The 14,557-nt window shown below is 37.5% G+C and overlaps 1 protein-coding gene across 1 annotated transcript in view; it reads right to left on the bottom strand.

The window, feature by feature from the left end:
• ACYP2 (acylphosphatase 2) overlaps positions 1-14,557 on the bottom strand; it is a 55,391-nt gene that overhangs the window by 2,523 nt on the left and 38,311 nt on the right. The window lies entirely within an intron of this gene.

Here is a 14,557-nt window from a genome sequence, read left to right as displayed (position 1 = left end):
ATGTTTTCTCATTCCTCTATATAATATCTTTTAATTTGTAGTGCTAGTAAACTTGGAAGCATACATAATCAGATCCCTAGTATCTATTCAGTACTGTACTCTGTATGATATGTAAATTACGCTTTAGTGCAAACAGCCTGAATTGGAATATTAATGAACGTAACTTCTAACATAATGTTAATGATGAATTGTAATTTTAATGAATCTATAGATTTTATTTTAGGGTTAGTAAAGGAATAAAAAAAAGAACAAAAATAAATTATTATTATCTGAAATAGTTGGAAGGCCGAACATGTGATATCTTTATCAAAAAGCCAGTAATATTTAAAAGTATGTTACTTTACCCACTCACTATAGGCTCAATATAGATTTATCACAATTTCTGAGAATGTCAATACATTTATGCCCAATACTCAATTATTTCATAATTCTGGAATTTAATTAAATTATTTTAGTTTTCTGCAGTCTGAAACAGAGAACAGATCCAGAGTTGAACTTTGGAAATGGAAACATCTGACAGAAAAAAGAACAAAGGCTTCATATTCAGGAATCTAGTACTGTGGTATCCTGTGGTGCTAGTGAAAAATAAGAAAAACTGAAAGTACTTTTACGGGATGGCAAAAAAAAGCATTGAGAAGAATAGAAAAAGTATATTTAAAAGCTCATGCCACATGAAGAAGTTACACATATTATAAGCTTTTTCCAAAAGTTACTCATACCCCCATGGATAAACTGAATTGTATTCTTCGTAAATCGATTATAAATGGGATTGGTTGCTTATTCCATTTTATCTTCTGCTGTGCAATACATGTTCTGTGATAGAAAATGATTTATCTTTTTCAAGATTTGTAATATGTAACCAACACACTCGAGGACTCCTGGTGTGATTGCCTTATTTTAAAAACGCAAAATAAAATAATACATAGCTTTAAAAGGCTGTGCTTACAGAAAAGGACAGAGTATTTTAGCACACTCTCTACCATACCAAGAAGATCGGTTGACAAGCATAGAGCATAACTATGTAACTAATTGAATTAAGGAGTAGAAAGGCTCTGTAGGTATCAGCTAAAACAATGGACACCTCTTCATAGGTTCTGCAATGTTGGAGAAGCGTACAGCCATAGTGACAAATGGCTATTCAGTTTCTGCTTAAAAAGCCCCTGTGTTTTTCTTGCTATATTTATCTGTTGGCTTCTATTTCTGCTTGATTCTTGATTCTTGTTTTTTGACAGTCTTCAGATATTTGAAATTTTCTTTCACAATTCTCTTGAACCTTTACTTGTTTAGGCTAAATATATTGAGCTGGACTTCCCAGCATTCTGTCTTTATTTCCTAAGACTTTGTTTGTTAGTGTCTTTAAAAAAATGTTACTTGTTTTGTCCAGGTAGAATCTGCCCCCTTTCCATGGTCTAACTAGGAGATGATGTTGGGGATACCTGTTCCTTGGGAAATCAAGTATCAGGAGATGACTTCCTTAATGGTTGCCCCTCACCATGGAATAGCTTGCCCCTGATCCTAGATCAACTCTACCTTTAGGATATTGATTCTTTTAAATAGCGGCCTAGAACCACTCAACAATACTATTTTAATTTGAGGAAGGGTATTTATGGCATTTGAATTTTTTGAGAAGCCTGAGTATAATACAGTAATTAATTTTTTTAAATATTATGTTTGCATGTACTGTACATGGACTTGTAAAAATATATTTCCCTGGAATACGAAGATATTGGTATAAAACTGATATGATGATTCTTTTCCTTTAGCAATTAAAAAAATACATTATTCTGGGCTATCTCTCTTGAACACTGTTACAAAAACAAAAGCTTATAAAATATGGTCTAAATTTACGGCTGAGTTTCAACTACAAGCTTCTCAACTTCTGACCCTTTTAAAGCCCAAAGATGATGTAAAAAACACTGCAATATGAAATCTATTTTAAATACTGAAATATCAGAATGAAAATTTTATTCTTTAAAGGGGGGGGGAAGAAGTGTGCAAAATACACTGCTAGATAAACCAAAACATCTCAACCCCAATAAGCTTTATTTTGTTTGAATGGACCTCATAGAAAGCTTTTCCAGGGGTTAGCTATCAGAAGGAAAAATAGAAATAAATATTAATCTGCATGTGTTTAGCACTAGTATGTTGGTGAAAGGGAGGCGTTATTGATATAAAGCAATCCCCAGCATTTTTCAGGGAAATCCTGTAATTCAGTAGGAATTTTGCATGAGTATGCTTTGTTAACTCTTTTGCCCCTGAACTTAAATTCAGGGTTCAATTTTAAATGTACAGTATTCAGGAAAAGCATCCTCCATTTAAAATTTCTAATGCTGACTGGCCAAAGGACAACAGGCATGCTATCCTTTTATTTTGTAGGGTTTGATTCTTCTCTATCGGACAGGAAGAATGCACCCACGCACATATAAATATGGTGGTGATGACTAGAATTCTGTGTCCCACAGTGATCAACCAGATATATTTAGTAAGTTTACAAGCATTTGAACAGCTGATAATTTTCTTCCACTACTGCCCATTGACAGCTAGTATTTAAGACATGGTGATGATGATTCAGAATGTGGCAGACAATTATCAAAACTGCTAATCGCTGGTAGCATAATGTTCCCATAGTTCCTTCACAAAACCAGCAAAATCAGGGTACTACCACATTCATTGTCAATGAATTCATAGTTTAATGTAAAGATATGCTCTCTCACAGAACTAAAAAGGGAAGCAGACAAGGAAAATGGTACATTCACATGTCTTCGGGGGCCTTATGGGAAAAAATAACAATCACAAGAACTGGCAAAGAGCCTGCTGTTAAAAGAGTTATCTGAAGAAACTTTTAATGTTGCAGTTTTAATATAGTACAGTTTTGTTGGGTATGGCTCAGAGGAATAGGGAAGAACTCTGATATTTTTTATGTTCTTTAGTCTAAATGTTCTGACCCTTTTACATACACATCTGCTTTTCTTTATGTTTCATGTTGAGTTATTTCAAAGTACTCTGAAGAGTGAGGTCCCCTGAGATTTTTTTTAAGTGTTTGGATCTGTAGATTTAAACTTGTTAAGAACATAGAAGACATTACTTTGCCAGAGATTTTGGTCTGTGGAGTGGAAGCATCAAGCAATTACACTGAATATACTCCAGGAAGAGAAAAGATATAGCATATCCTACATCCTACAAAAACACCAGTTCAGCAGCCGTAATGATATGGACTAGCATATGGATGAATTTAAAATTATTATTCTTAAGAGGGAGAACTGTCAAGGGCTGACTGTAACAGAAAAAAACAGAATTATGCATGCTGGGAGAAAAAAAATTATATAGGTTGCATTTGCTGCCTTTTGTTCCAAACCTATCTACCATTGTCAAATCCAATCAAGATAACTGTTTCATCAGACCTATTGAAGTAAGATTCAACTGCCAGTTCAATTACTTTTTGTACATAGAATGAGGAGGTAGGTACATCTTGGTCTTCAATTCAGGCAGCAAAATGTCTTTGAGCTTCTTCTGACAGCAAGTTAATTAGAAATACTAATCGTAGTAGCATTAAACCTATAACTTTATAGGTTTGTTTATAAGGATGATGCAAATCCATAAAACATCACATTATTAATTGGGCCTCAGTGGAAAAGCTAATCCCAATTTTAATGATTATGTAGAGTTACACAATATTAAGATAAGCATCCACTATGTGTAAGAAACCGATCACCTATAACAAGAGTTTGTAAACCATTCAGATTTTCATTCAAGATGGGTGGCTAAATAAATGTTTTAACGAAGTAAAAAAATATAGAACTTCACCAGGATAGATACATGGTTTGAAACTTATAAGGCTGCACATACTGTGATAGAACTCAAAGGTAAACAATTTTTTAAAGTTCATTTCAGCGGAGAGCATAAATTGGGGTGCCCATTTCTTTGTAAATCTAGAGCTGTCTTCTCCACTGAAGCAAAAATAATAGATACGTTGTCAGGACTGGAAATAGCTAAAACTGATTTGCAATCTTAAGAGATCACATAAATTCCTTGCTGGCAATCTGAAGCTTGCAAAAAGAATGTATGCACCTTGCCATTTATAATCTGTTTAGAGAGAGAATATAAAGCCAGATATTACAAGATCTGCATCATCATATGACATTAGTACTTGCTCTTAGCTACTGGATATATAACACTGTGTCCTGTCAAATTAAAATATCAGGAAATAAATATTCTTTTGACATTGGTATCGTTGCTATCATTTCTTTATTATCCTGCTTATTTTGTTTGCAGTTTTGAGGAAGTCAGCTAAATTGAAGAAATGAGTTTGTTAGATTTACTGTGATGAAGTACGTGTGAAGTCCAGTGCTGGATTCCTGGCATTCCAATGCCCATAGATAATGGAAAACCTAGATAACGTGAATGCTATGTCCTGTTCATGCTTTGAAATGAAAAAACAAAACATTTTTTTTAAAAAAGGTAAGAGGAGAAAACTGGCAGGTGTCTGAATGGAAAGTCCTTGAAAAGAGTTCAAGGGGTGCTCTGGAAATCATCACATCCTTCCTTCCTTGCCATCTGTACTATCTTTCACCAGACAAACACATAAAGATTAAATATTGATATGGCAAGCCATATTTCTTCAAAAGCTTTATAAAAAGAGATAGTTGCTCTTGGACATGGCTCAAAAAAACTCACTTTTTTCATCCATCCTTGCAAAATTTGTGCAAAAGCAGAAGACTGTATAGCTGAAACATGAAAGTCACTTAGGAAGAGCTCAAAGTGAAAAGGTTGCTCTCTATCCATACTCTCAGGAGTATACCAAAATTAATAGATCTCCACATTGTATCTGGATGGTTGATGTCCATCAAAGTGACAGGAATATGAAGCTTATTTGATTATTTTTCCTAAGAGCTACTTTTGCTATGAGGTAGGTACTGCCTTATACTTCCTACCATATGTCTGTATGTTTGTAGTTAAATACAAAATGGAGGAGCTATAAATTTCTGGTGTTTTTACTATTCTTGCCACAAAAGAAGCCATGATTACTTACAAAGCCTACCTAGGCACTTCTGTAGGTCATGACTGCCTTTGAATTCTTATGCTGACATATGCTGCTTTTCTATTGGTATGGGCAACACTTTACAATGGGTTTGAGAGTTCCTGCTCCAAATATTTTAAGCTAGGACTCATCATTGTAGTCACTCAAAATTGTATGAGATTGCTGAAATCTAGTATGTAAGTTTATAAAATCTCATGACTATAATAATTTGATTAATAATAAATAAATTTGCTTATGATGTCGTAGACGTTCTCATGCAAGATCTCATGAAGTTTGGAAAAAGAATATTTTATGATAATGTTAAAATCTGGTGAGAATTAGTAACCTGCTGTCTTAATTTTTTTTAAAAACAGATCTTTTTAAATAGAATGATGTTGACCTTTGCCTTAAGCCATTTTTTAAACTGGATTCTTTCATTCAGCATTTATTTAAAGAGGAAGAAACAGATAACAGAATAAGGGCTCCTTTTTTTTAGATCACCCTATTTTATGTTCTCACAGTCACTATCTTTCCAATCTTTCCAATTAGGTCTGCATTTTATTTTATTGTTTTTTTTTATTAAAAAGCTTACAGAAGAAAAAAATATATGTAGAACCATCACAGGACCTGTTGTTTCAAACAGCCATTCACAATAGCTCCAATCACTGAACTAAACTGAACAATGTGTCTTGGACCAATTTCAATTCACCTACACAATCAGTGGCTTCAATGCTACTCCATCTCCATTAAGCACATACTCATTTTGTTTGTTCTTTATTCCTTCAAAAGTCATTGAATTGATTTCAAACTGCTTCATTTTTCCAGGCTCACATAAAAGCCTGAAAAAGGACAGTGCTTCTTTAATGAAGAGGATTTCCTCTGAATCATTTTGAAAGCAGACAGCTCTATAAAACATATCAATTAAAATACAGCCCCAAGAGTTGCTTCATTACTTAGGATTGACCACTCCTCTCCTGTTTCCCAGGCCAGCGACTTCAATGGCCAACAAAACAGTGGTGTCATGACCTGGATGATTGAGTGATTCTCAATCGTCCAGGTGATGGTTGTCCTAAAGGTGTTTTCTTTCAAAAGGCAACTGGACTTTCTTGTTTTGCTAGAAGATGCTTCACTTCTTGGATGAGAGAAAATCCAGTTGCCTTTTGAAAGAAAGCACCTTTGGGACAAAACAGTAGGGCCATATGAAACAGTACAAAGAAGGTGAGGAAGTGGGGAATGAGAACATTTTATGTCTTTAAAGTTTTGATATGACTCCTCTGTCTAGTTAGTATAGATGGAAATATACGTATATTTACTTGGAAAGAGGGATGTAAATTTGCTTGGTACACATTTCTTTGCAAAGTTATCAAAAATGCACTTCACAAACCATTACGCAAACTGGAATGGAATACAATCCCTTCCCCAATGTCTACACAGGTAGTCCTCGACTTACGACCACTATTGAGCCCAACATTTATGTTCCTAAGCAACACATTTGTCAAGTGAGCTTTACCCCATTTTTACCACCTTTTTTGCCACAGTTGTAAAGTGAATCACTGCAGTTAAGTTAGTGATATGATTGTTAAATGAATCTAGCTTGTCAGATTGACTCGACTTGTCAGAAGGTTGCAAAACGGAATTACATGTTCCTGGGGACATTGGAACCATCATAAATATGACCCAGTTGCCAAGCGTCTAAATTTTGATCACATATCCACTGGGATGCTGCAATGGTCATAAGTGTGAAAAATGGTCATAAGTAACTTTTTTCAGTGCTCTTGTAACTTTGAATGGCCACAAAATGAACTGTTGTAAGTCGAGAACTCCCTGTATTAAACTGGAAAACACATAAAGATACATTTATTAAGTTAAAGCAAGTATGCATGAGAGTAGAGGGCATTACTTTCAAATACTCAGAAAGGGCCATGCATAAATGTATTATGTATTAGATATGTATGAATTTTTATAGGGATGTTTGTGCAGCATTCGCATTCTGAAACAGAAATCGGAAGTTACAGAATTTGTAGTCAGGAAACTAAGCACATACTATCCCAAAAATACTGTATGTGGTGCAACTGCTGTCTGAAAAGATTGCCAAGCTCTACAGTAGGAAGAGTGCTTAGGACTGTAATTTTAATATACACTTTGCATAAGGTTGTACTGCATATCTCATTTCATTAATTTTGTTAAACTGCAGCAATGATATATCACTATTTGAATGGAGTACTGAATTGTTACACCGAGGCAATTGCACAAAAATGTGCTGACTGTGAAGGCTGTGTCAGTTCAAATATATCAGGAGCAGGCAACATTGGCCAATTTCTTGACTATCAAATATTGACAATAGCAGTTAATTTTCTAAAATAACTATATGAAGCATAAGCCTCAGTAAAAACCAATGACAAAATGGGATGATAATAATCCAGGAAAACACTGAACATTTAGGCATAACCTAAATCTAGCAATAGTTCTGTGATGTTGCCATCATATATAATACATACCATATATTTCTATATGGCATGATGCATATATATGATGTAGATATGTATACAGATGGCAGAAGGCACAATATTTGTCATAATTTCTAAGAACTAGTGAAAGACATGTAATGCACTACACCAGGGTGTCAAACGTGCATTGTCACGGTGGCATATCGCAATTTCTCTCCCCTTCACTAAATCGGGTGTGGGCATGGCCTGCGGGCCTTGAGTTTGACAGCCTTGTACTAGACCAGTGTTTCTTAACCTTAGCAGCTTTAAGATGGGTGGACTTCAACTCCTAGAATTCCACAGCCAGCAAAGCTGGCTGTGGAATTCTGGGAGTTGCAGTCCACTCATCTTAAAGCTGCTAAGGTTAAGAAACATGGTACTAGACTCTAAAAATTAAGCAAGGTAGGACAAGATAGTGGGTTGGGCAAATTATTTTTTAAATGTAATTGAATTAAAAGTAAATTTACAGTTTGAAAGTAAAGGTAGTCCTCGACTTACAACAGCTCATTTAATAACCATTCAGTTACAATGGCACTGAAAAAAGTGACTCATGCAATTTTTCACACCTACAACTGTTGCAGCATCCCTACAGTCACATGGTCAAAATTCAGACACTTGGCAACTGATTCACATTGATGACGACTGCAGTGTTGTCAGGTCATACCTTTTGCGACTTTCTGACAACCAAAGTCATTGGGGAAGGCAAATTCACTTAACAACCTTGTGACTAATTTAACAAATGCAGTGATTCACTTAACAACTATGGCAAGAAAGGTCGTAAAATCACTTATCAAATGTCTCACTTAGCAACATAAATTTTGGACTCAATTGTGGTTGTAAGTTGAGTACCATCTGTAGTTAAATGATAATTTCCCATACAACAAAATTACCTCACATCAAAATGGCAACCACTGAAGGGCATATGGCACTGGGACCTCAGTTTAAACATGCCTGATATAAAAGAATATATCACTCAAAAAAATTTATGCTTCCATGACAACATGAATTGTTGTTAGTTATTTCCATCAATTGCCCAGTTCACACATTGTTTTAGTCCATATTCATGCAGGCATGCTGTAATATGGCAGGAAGAATGAAACACAGCTAAGAACAGATGGACAAATTCTTATGGGAACTGAATCATCTTGTTTTCATTGCTGTGTGTCCCCAAAGGCCCATCAGAAGACAGGATAATATTTCACTGCTAAACAAATGGGAGAAATAAGATTGGCTTACAGATCCTACTGTTATTCTTTCCAGAAACAATGGCCTACATGTTTCCAAGAGACAATCTAACAAAAAATAATTCCAAATAATGTTCACCTTTGATTTGCTTGCATTATGTTCAGCTTCTTTAGTAGCTCTCAGAAATTTCAGGACATTGTTAAAAGGGTGTTTCATTTCACATTAAATCATTTAAAATTTTCTATAAATTTTAATATTCTTTGCAAATATCTTGTTTCAAATGTTGTTGCTAGTCTTCGTTTGCCTTTCTAATTTTGCCCATGTTATTCTTGAACTCAATTGTTCTCATTGCTGTAGAATCCAACTGCAGCAAAATCATTCAAGTTTCTCCAGGATGCCATGACGTAATGTCTGATTTCATGATGCCTCAAAGACATGGAAAGTTTTATTAGATGCTATAACCATCCAGGCCAATTACCATGCAGGCAAGAATAGATGATGGCAGTGAGGAATAAGACAAAAACGGTGCCAAAAATAGCTTCTGTCTGTTTCCGAACATAACGCGACATGAGAGACTTTATTCCTAACTTACAGAAAACTGCTGGGAATCCTATTATGACACAGGTAGGTGGGCGGGTGGATAGGTAGGTAAATAACAGAGGTGTATATTTCTCTTAATGAGTAGAGTTATGGAATTAAGGATGTCTGCTATAGTTGTCACTTAACTAATTTTGATTTACAGGTAGTTCCATTGCTATGAAACATGGTTGCTAAGTGAGGTGCACCCAGTAAGGTTTTGTTTCCACATCTTTGAGGTATATGAAATCATACATTATTTTTTCCCATGGTTATTATGCAAATCATTGTATTTCAGTGACTCACACGGTTGTTGAACGAATCTGGCTTCTCTCACTGACTGCACTTGTTGGAAGCCAGCTGGATAAGTTGCAAATGGTGATCACATGACCCCAGGACACTGCAACCACCATAACAACATGCTGATTGTGAAGCACTCAGATTTTGATTATATGCCGTGTGGGGATGCTAGATGTAAGTGTGAGGACTGGTCATAAGTCACTTGTTTCAGTGCTGTTGTAAGTTCAAACAATCACTAAATAATGATTGTAAGTAGAGGACAAACTGGGTTGGAAAAAGATTAGCTTCCTTGACATTAGTACTACTGCACAAAAGAGGGGGACAGTGCCCATTTAAAAAGCATTAAAAATCAGGGGTGTCAAACTGGTGGCCTGCAGGCCAGATATGTCACGCACAGGCCACGCCTACATCAGCTCCACAAAGAGGAAAAACATTGGGAAATGTCACGTGACGACAACATGACAGGGCAACTTTGACCCCCATGTATGAGATGGTATCAGCAGCTTCCAAAAATTATATTTCAGCCAATGTTGTCATAAACAGTGGTGTACCTAGCATATTTGCCACCCGCAGCAGATGGTTTTAAAAAAGCACCTTCCTCTATTACTAAGAGCCAGTTTGATAAATGGTTAAAGGCACCAAACTAGAAACTAGGAGATGAAGCCAGTGCTTAGAAGAAGGCAATGGCAAACCATTTTTGAAAATTGGTACTAAGAAAACAGTAGGGGATAGTGATCAAAATCCTTTCCTCTATCTAGATGCACTGCCAAACATCTAATCAGCATATCAGTAGCAGTGCCCCAGCTCTGCTAGCTTCCACATCATATTCAACAGCAAACCCTTATTGTCTCTGTACCCAGGAAACAGACTGTTCCCACCTGGCACACCACAGGGCACATGATTAATATGGATGGATGGATGGATGGATGGATGGATGGTTGGATGGTTGGTTGGATGGACTGATTGCCTTTATCATTCTTACCAATAGTCAATGAAACAAACATATCAAACATATCTTCCGCCTCCTATTTTTCCCACAACCATCTTGTGAAGTACATTGGGCCAAGAGAGTGACTGGCCCAAGATCACCAAATGCTTTCAGGGCTAAAAAGGCACTTAAATTCACGGGGGTTCCATTTTCTAGTCTGGTGTCTTTAACCACAAGACCAAACTGGTTCTCATATATTTATGTATTCTTAATGTATTTATTTATTAGATATTTAAATGTAATTTATACTTAATAAATAAATCCACTATTTTCAGAATAGAAGAGGGGATGTATGTTAAAAGAATCTTCTCAAAAATTCCCAAAGCAAAACATTTTATTTATTATCTTTCTCACATTTTACCAAGATATAACGGGTGACATAAAAAGGATGTTATCTCACACTATAAGGACACTTACTAGTATTCAGCACAATTCATGTGGGAGGCTAGAGATATTCTGGCTGAGCTAAGAACACAAGGGCTAAGGAGATATGGTGTGGTTCAGTATAGATAGTCCTTGAATTAAGACCATTTTTCAACGTCCACCACAATTATGATGGTACTGAAAGTTTGGGTAGCAAAATTTGGATGGCAATCAACTTGCACGTAAGTCACTTAAGTTGAAGCATCCCATAATCACATGAACACTATTTGCTACCTTCCTTGCTGACTTCCTCCAAGCAAAGTCAATAGGAAGCCAGGAAGGATGATCACAAGCCGTTGGGGTGAGTCTCTCTCCCCCTGCCCACCCACCCCACTTTATTTTTCTACAGTCCAATACAGAAACATTGGCAAAAGAGCTCAAGGAGCTACTGTGCCATAACCAAGGAGTCACAATATCAGAGTTTCCCTTGGAAAAGCCTTCAGTGCCATTATTCTAACAAGCTGTTTGAAATCTCCATTCTGTGAAAATGTCACAAGCACTATTTGTACTACCAGTTCTATCACTGGTAGTCAGAGTAGTACCAATTTTACTAGAAGTGAAACTTACTAGTAGTTTTCCTTCCCCCATAGTGATCTGCAAAACTGCAGCTTGGGGTGTCTCCTGGAGACTGGAGCACCTACATGTAGTCCAGAAGTGGGTTGCTCCCGGTTCGGCCTGGATCGGGCGAACCGGTAGTAGTGGCAGTGGGAGGCTCCGTCCACCCACCCAAATGCTTCTGTGCATGCGCAGAAGCATTGCACGCACACACACACGAGTAAACCAGTAATAAAAAAAAATGAAAACCCACCATTGATGTAGCCTCTGATTTTCTTCTGCTCACTGAAGTAGTCTCATTTGAACAGGGCAGGTTTAAAAGCTACTTGTTTTTGACTGGGACCCTGCCTGGATAACAGTGGTATAATTTGTTGTAATGCACTTCACCTTAGTCTTAGATTCTGATTCCCAGCTTTAGTTCCTGACTTCCTTTTTCATGGCTATCCGGATAGGTCCTAACCATTTGGCAGAGTGAGAGGGAAATATACAGTACAGAATTGGTAAAGTATTATATAGTAGAGCAGAGGCCCCCAACCCTTTGGGCACCAGGGACCGGTTCTGTGGAGGCAGGTTTTTCCACAGACTGCAGGGGGTATGGTTTCACATGCTGTCTGCATCTCATAGATGGGCTTCACTTGATTAAGTGGCCCCGTTTCTGGCATACTGTGGCCCAATGCCAGTCCACGGACTGGGGTTTGGGGACCCCTGTGGTAAAGGATGCTGACCCAGAGTGAAAAAAAATTCATCTTCCAGTTCAGTTGTTTCAATATGTGGAATAGCCTGAGGGTATCATCCTTGCCTCGAGTAGCAAAATAACTCATCAAGTCCTCAAACTGTCTAATACCCGGATCTTTATGCATGGCTGCATAAAGAACTCTCTGACAAATTAAAAGACAAAAAAGATAACTATAAAAAGTGGAAGGGGGGGACGGACATAACTAAGGCAGAATATCAGCAAATCGCCCAGGCATGTAAAGATGAAGTGAGGAAAGCTAAGGCTCACAATGAAGAAAGGCTTGCCAAAAAAATAAAAAATAACAAAAAAAGCTTCTTCCAACATGTTAAAAACAAGAAAAAGGTTAAGGAAACAATTGGTCCATTTCTGGGAGAAAGTGGCAAGAAGGTGACAAGCAACAGGGAGAAAGCAGAACTATTTAACTCATGTTTTGCATCTGTCTTTACACAAAGGGATAAAACAGTCCAACCTATCAAAAACAGCACCATAAAAATCAGATTAGGAACACAAGTTGAAATAGGGAAGAAAATGGTAAGTGAGCACCTGTCTACCCTAGACGAGTTAAAATCACCAGGACCGGATGGATTACACCCCAGGGTTCTGAAGGAACTGGCAGATGAGATCTCAGAACCACTGAACTATATCTTTCAGAGATCCTGGAGCACCAGGGAACTACCAGAGGACTGGAAAAGAGCTGATGTGGTTCCCATCTTCAAAAAAAGAAAAAAATAGATCCAAGAAACTATAGACCTATCAGCCTGATCTCAATACCAGGAAAGATTCTGGAAAAGATAATCAAGCAACGAATTAGCGGACACCTAGAAGCAAACAAAGTAATAGCCAAAAGCCAACATGGGTTTGTCAAAAACAGATCATGCCAGACTAATCTTATTGCATTCTTTGACAAAGTGACAAAATTAGTAGACTAGAGGAATGCTGTTGATATAAATGACTTGGACTTCAGTAAGGCATTTGATAAGGTACACCATAACCTACTACTAGATAAAGTAGAAGAATGTGGGGTAGACAGCATCACCACCAGATGGATTTGTAACTGGCTGACCAACCACACTCAACGTGAAGTCCTCAATGGAACTAGCAGTAGCAATAGCAATTAGACTTATATACCGCTTCATAGGGCTTTCAGCCCTCTCTAAGCAGTTTACAGAGTCAGCATATTGCCCCCAGCAACAATCCGGGTCCTCATTTTACCCACCTCGGAAGGATGGAAGGCTGAGTCAACCCTGAGCCAGTGAGATTTGAACAGCTGACCTGCAGAACTGCAGTCAGCTGAAGTAGCCTGCAGTGCTACATTTAACCACTGTGCCACCTCGGCTCAACTGCATCTTCATGGAGGGAAGTATGCAGTGGAATACCCGAAGGCTCTATTTTAGGCCCAGTACTCTTCAACATCTTCATCAATGATTTAGATAAGGGAATAAATGGGGAACTCATCAAATTTACAGATGACACCAAGTTGGCAGGAATAGCCAACACTCCAGAAGATAGGCTAAAGATACAGAAGGATCTTGACAAACTTGAACATTGGGCACTATCTAATAAAATGAAATTCAATGGTGAAAAAAGTAAGGTTCTACAGGCAACAAAAATGAAATGCACAGGTACAGCATAGGTGGTACCTTGCTCAACAGTAGTAACTGTGAAAGGGATCTTGGAGCCCTAGTGGACAACCATTTAAATATGAGCCAGCAGTGTGCAGCAGCTGCCACAAAAGCCAACACAGTTCTAGGCTACATAAACAGAGGGATAGAATCAAGATCACGTGAAGTGTTAATACCACTTTATTGGTAAGGCCACACTTGGAATACTGCATTCAGTTTTGGTCACCACGATGTAGAAAAGATGTGTAGACTCTAGAAAGAGTGCAGAGAAGAGCAACAAAGATGATTAGGGGACTGGAGACTAAAACATATGAAGAATGGTTGCAGGAACTGGGTATGTCTAGTTTAATGAAAAGAAGGACTAGGGGAGACATGATAGCAAGTGTTCCAATATCTCAGGGGTTGCCACAAAGAGGAGGGAGTCAAACTATTTTCCAAGGCACCTGAGGGTAGAACAGAAGCAATGGGTGGAAACTAATCAAGGAGAGAAGCAACTTAGAACTGAGGAGAAATTTTCTGACAGTTAGAACAATCAATCACTGGAACAGCTTGCCTCCAGAAGTTGTGAATGCCCCAACATTGGAAGTCTTTAAGAAGATGCTGGATAGCCATTTGCCTGGAACGGTATAGGGTTTCCTGCCTAGGCAGGGGGTTGGACTAGAAGACCTC

Source organism: Thamnophis elegans, chromosome 4 (assembly GCF_009769535.1).
Source record: "Thamnophis elegans isolate rThaEle1 chromosome 4, rThaEle1.pri, whole genome shotgun sequence".
Taxonomy (NCBI): domain Eukaryota; kingdom Metazoa; phylum Chordata; class Lepidosauria; order Squamata; family Colubridae; genus Thamnophis; species Thamnophis elegans.
Note: the sequence above shows the minus strand (reverse complement) of the source record. Positions and strands in the feature narration are given on the sequence as shown.